The 6000-nt window shown below is 39.2% G+C and overlaps 1 protein-coding gene across 1 annotated transcript in view; it reads right to left on the minus strand.

Annotated features, from left to right (window-relative positions):
• The window catches only part of LOC131434643 (sodium-dependent serotonin transporter), an 86403-nt gene extending 84073 nt beyond the window's left edge, over positions 1-2330 (minus strand). Inside the window, exon 1 of the mRNA XM_058601578.1 lies at positions 1794-2330. The gene's annotated coding sequence lies outside the window, so the exon portion shown is untranslated. The remainder of the gene's footprint in view (positions 1-1793) is intronic.
• Positions 2331-6000: the final 3670 nt, after the last annotated feature.

The raw sequence follows: 6000 nt of genomic DNA on the forward strand, positions 1-6000 counted from the left end.
GAGGATAAAGTTTGTACGCGTTTCATAAGTAAAATTTTATCTGCTTCTTTCATTTCATAGAGGGTTTTCAACAATTCAAGTGTATGTATTGATAATTAATAATATTTTTCAAAATTGCCTAAAATTACATAACAAATTTGATGCAGCATCTCTATCTTGACCGGACTGATGAAGCACCTAACCGTTGGATGTTATAAAAATTGAAAAACCTTGATTATGGTATGTGAATAATTCGATCGTTCAGTCACAAAACTCCTAGATCTTGACAAATTTATAATTAAAAATAATTGTTTTTTCAAGAATTTTAAAACGAATACAAATCGAAATAAATGTTGTATAAAAAATTACTGTGAAATTGTGTGTTTAGAAATTGACGGGAACACACAAGTGAAATATTTGTTGTTTTTATCAAAATGTCGCTTGAAACAAACTAACCCACTGAGTAAAATTGATTATCATATTTTTGTAGTTTCAAGCAGCAATGTTTTCTATATAAAACCAGATTTTTTTGTCACTATTTTAATAAAAAAAATCGTTGCGAGAAACCAAAATTTGATTATATTTACAATTTTTTTCTCTGCATGCACTTAACGAGTTGGTATAAATTTTTCCTAAACCAAAATCACAGAATAACGGAAGTTAATGATATCCTGATGGTAAATAATTGGTCTGGAATGTCACAACTTACGACTAAAAATACAACTAAAATTTTAATTAAGTAAAATTTAATCATCGCCAAAAACGCGTTTCAAAATCAATAAAAAGTTATCCAATTGTTTTGAAATGCAATAAAACAATTTGATTATACGTTCAAAACTACAAAACAATTCGAAAAAAGAGATAATCATTTTTAAAGAACCGACCAGAAAATATCCTTTCAAATATTTGAGGGTTTGGACGAACTTTTATTTTTGTAAAATTAAGATTGGGTTCGTACGTGGTTAGCTCATTGTTGAACATCAACAAATGTGGACTGCGTTAATATATTCCGACGTTTCTGTATGTATCTATCCAAAAGTTGCTAATAATTTACCAGCTGTAGAATTTTGAGTCATCAATAAAACTTTCCCACTGGCTGAAATTGAATCAGCAGAAACAATTTTATTAAAACAAAAAATGTTATTCTAATCAGTATAATTACACTCAAGAAATATTTACTACCATATTCATGCAATTTAATGCGATCAGTCGAATTTAAAGCCTACCACTTAAATGAACTGTCATTTACAGAACATAATTTTAACTCATTTCTTGAGTATTGTTTTCCAATTCAGAAATCTGACTCTAAACCACCGATTTATCACTATCATTAATTTGTCAACTTGACTCCAATGGCACTATCCAAATTTAAGTAAACAAGAAAAAAAATCACTGCCAATAGCACTTCATCGAGTGAAATGCTACTGCATGGATAGCGAAATTGGTCCAATCATCGCCATTTCTCACTATCTCAAATTTAATAATAGCGAAAAATCGAAAAATGCGCCCAACTATCATCCAAGTAGGCAACCACCCCGACGATTCGATTCCTATCAACCAATTAGTCAATTAGCGCGTACGCAACGCTCACTGGGACTACACGACTCTTTCCGTCTCGATTGACATCAGAAGCTAAATTGCTTTCCATGTGCTGAACTTTCATCGGTTCTCCGCCGTATATTGACCGTTTGCAAGCTAAACCGCGGTTATCCGACGGGTACGAATTCAGTTAGACAATTGGATTGACGTCTGCGATTTGTAATGGCATAAGCACCTAGTAAAAGTAATGTTTTACAAGCAAGAATCATATTTACTTTTCAATTAGGCTTCCTCCGATGATTGCTGGGTTGTGCGTGATTGAGATGATAGGGAAATTTTTTCTTTTCGTTGTGGCGCCTGTCCCAAAAAAGCTTTTTAATCACCAGCGGCACTTAAAACAAACGAATGCTGAACTCGAGACGATTGCATGAAATTGTGCCTACGTTCGAAGTAAGCTGTTAGAAGCGAACGCAAACAATGACTTCCGAATTTGTCGAAAATTGAACTGAAGCTCTTTTAAATCTCCTATTTGTCAAGGGTGAATGTTTATTGTTTGGTAGCTTGCTCATTGTAAGCATTGACCAAGCACATGTTCACTACCGTTTAACACATTTTCACTTAGCCAATTCTGTTAACTTGTTAAAACATTTATTTTCACCAACACCAAAGAAAGTAACAACTGTTGAATGTTTCTTGTAATTAATCAGTTCTCAAATTCAAGACAAGTGTTGAAAGTTCTTCTACTCGCCATATGAAGAGTGCCAAGTCCGCACCGTTTGGCTGCACGTTGACGACTGGCAGAAATTCGCGCCGGACGATGGCTTAAAAGCTCGCCCCAATCGTAGTAGCTTGTGGCGAAAGTGCGCTTACAAAGATACCTCTCCATAGACCAGGCTGCTGCCGCTTGTTGCGCTTTCAGCAACCGTTAACGGAATGAGGAGGCAGAATTATCCCTTTTGTTCTCACGCAATCCTGTTGATTCTTCTGTTTTCTTCTTCGGTTCGTTGCTGCACGATGTGACGCGAACGACGCTGGCGGCAGTGTGGTTCTTCGTTCTTCAGCGGCGCCAAACCTCCCTTTTATTTTGTATCATCTACGGCACAACCTACTGTGTTCTGTTGCCAGGGCTGGTGCTGAGGAAGGCAAAAGTGACACGGCCGAGCCTTCAGATAACGTGTTCGAGTTCAAACTGATATTGTGGTAATTTTGTCTGCTTCTTTCTCAAACGGAAATCGTGCGTCCATATTCATGAGCTGGACGCTTTGCTGAGTGGACACCGATGAGAATCACGTTGCTAATCGAAAGTGCTTTGAGAATGAACGGCTTCAGGATAAATTGAAGTACATATGCGGGCGATTTTACTGGAAACGTACGGTAATTTTCAATCGTTAACAACCAAGCTTCTCCGCTATAACGGAGAAATCGACCAGTCATTCCATTCCGGGAAACTTAGCAGTTAAGCGTCACTTCTACTGCACTCATTGGAATGGTTTTATATGCAAATGACCCATTTCAATTCGCATTTCAAGCACTAAAAATGTCACTTTAAAGTATTAGCTTAAAACATCAACAAGTCAGTTCACGAACAAGTTTTCATGGCTTAGTATATCGACAACATCCAACTAAAAACTGTTTGGTGGCGATGAAGAGCTCAATTCCTCCGCGTTCTTTATCATCATTGCAATGCGTTATTTTAATTGTAAAGCATGGCCCACTTAGTAACGGAAAATACTGTATGACAACCTGAATACAAAATTCGGTGGGTGTATAGTTATGGATTGTGAATGTCCGAATTAAACCGCTTCCAGGATAATAATTTTACAATAAGAAGATTCGCGAAGCTGTCTTTTTCCGATCCATTTTTGTTTCGGCTGATAATCAGGAATCAGAACAAATTGGCTCAAATGGCACGTTCCCCTTGATATTTGGAGATTTGTGCCTTGCCATCAATTTGTTTTTAGCATCATTTTCCCGATATATAAGAGGGAAGGATTGAAAGGAAATGGTAAGGGTTGGACTAGGAGGATGGGAAAAATTGACGACACAAAAACACATAAAAGCAGAAGTAAATTCGGCACCCCTAAGGGATGCCGAACAATCTGCTGAGGATCACATTTAGTGGAAGCTGAAGTAAATTCTGAACCTCTACGAGGTCCCGAACAGTCTGCTGTTAATAAAACCTCCAAGCCCCGAGAGGATTTAGAGATCTTACAAAAGCGACACCATTCTGAACTCCCGGAAGAATGCAGAACGATTCGCAGTATGTACGAGCAGAAGTAAATTCGGCACCCCCTAAAGGATGCCAAACAATCTGCTAAACCCTATTTAAGGTGAATACAGAAGAGATTCATTCACTCCAGGAAGAACGATGAACCCTTCTGACTATAGCTCCTTACCACATTGGGTGAGAAACGAGAGAATATCCTTCAATTTTAGCTCCGCATACACAGACTCAACCATGTATCGAGAACCAAAAACCCGGATACGTAGCTGCGTCAATGCGGGACAGTTACATATCAGATGATATGAAGTACCATAATCGCATTCACACAAATCACACGAATAATACTCAGCACGTTGAATAGTAGCCATGTGATAATTGAGTTTGGAATGTCCAGTCAGAGCTCTGACCAGAATACTGCAATGTTGCTTGGAGAAATGCAGTAGACACTTTGACATTTTCAGATTTAAATCTGGTAGAAATGCTTTCGTCTGAGCGCAAGTTTGCAAGCTGCGCCAGTAGCTGGCATGTTTGGATGCAGCCCAAGAACGAATCTTGTGCTTTATCCAACTAGTTGAAAGTGGTAAAGCTGGTTCAGGACCAACGAAATCATTCGTTGCACCAGCTCTAGCCAACTCATCAGCCCATTCATTTCCAGTAATACCAGAATGGCCGGGTACCCATAAGAAGTAAACAGAATTTGAAATGCTGAGGTCTTCAATTTGAGTTCGACATGCGATCAGTAGATTCGACCATGAGTCATTCGAACTGAGTGCTTTTAAGGCTGCCTGACTGTCGGAACAAAAATAAATTCGTTTACCACAGATCCTCTGCTGAAGTGCCGATTGTACTCCACACAGAATCGCGTAGATTTCTGCTTGGAACACAGTACAGTATCTACCAAGTGAAAGAGACTGCTCCAGCCTCTTTTCACGACAGTAGACACCAGCACCAGCACGACCATTCAACAGAGAACCGTCCGTATAACAAACTATGTGTTCATCAAGTTGTCGTTCCAGACAACCAGACAACCATTCCTCACGAAGAGGATAGCTCACATGGAATGTTTTGAAAGGAAAACTGCATGTGAGAGTTAGGTCACTAGGAGCGAGTAAATACTCATCCCATGTAACCATTTGAGACCACAAGCGAGTGTGGCTGGTAGCATAATCTAATGGGTTACTGTTCCAAAGCCCTGTAACCTTAAGACGGTATGCACAAGATAATGCTTCTTGTTTTAGGAACACATGTAGTGGTTTAATGCACAGTAGAGCCTCTAGAGCAGCAGTAGGAGTTGTCGTGAATGCTCCTGTCATCGCCATTAGGACCATCCTTTGGAGATGATTTAGCTTTGACTGAACTGTCGCGGCTTCTCCTTTCTGCCACCATACAAGACAACCATATGCTAAAATTTGTCTAACAATAGTTGTGTAGATCCAATGAATATATCTGGGTTTGAGTCCCCATGATTTTCCAAAAGCTCGTCTGCATTGGCCGAAAGCCATACAAGCTCTCTTAATCCTGAAGTCAATGTGAGCAGACCAATTCAGTTTTGAGTCAAGAATAACCCCGACGTATTTAACTTGATCGACCACAGTGACCTCTGAACCGAAGAACTGTAACGGACGAGCTCCTGTGATTATCCTACGATGAGTGAAAAGCACCATTGATGTTTTGCCCGGATTTACAGACAATCCAACCTGACAACACCATTGTTCAACAGATCGCAGGGCTTGCTGCATTAAATCAAAGAGAGTGTTAATGCTTATACCGGTCATCAATATATGATAATCGTCGGCAAAACCATAAGTCGGAAATCCAAGGTTATTAAGTTTCCTTAACAAACCATCAGCGACTAGGTTCCATAAAAGTGGGGATAGTACACCACCTTGAGGACACCCACAGACACTCAGCTTTCTAATCTCTGCGATAAACAAAGAAGTCGATTACTAAGCATTGCGTATATGCAATTTGTGATACTTGAAGGTATGCCATGACCACAGGCTGCTTCCAGAATTGAATTGAAAGACACGTTATCAAAGGCACCTTCAATATCTAGGAAAACTCCCAAGCAAGATTGCTTTTGTGAGAAAGCTTTTTCAATGTTGTACACAACATCATGTAACAGGGTTGTAGTGGACTTTCCACGCTGGTAAGCATGTTGCATTCCATGTAGCGAATGCACGCCCAGACTAACATTCCTGATATAGTGATCGACTATGCGTTCCACTGTTTTAAGAAGAAATGAGCTAAGACTGATA

Source organism: Malaya genurostris, chromosome 3 (assembly GCF_030247185.1).
Source record: "Malaya genurostris strain Urasoe2022 chromosome 3, Malgen_1.1, whole genome shotgun sequence".
NCBI lineage: Eukaryota > Metazoa > Arthropoda > Insecta > Diptera > Culicidae > Malaya > Malaya genurostris.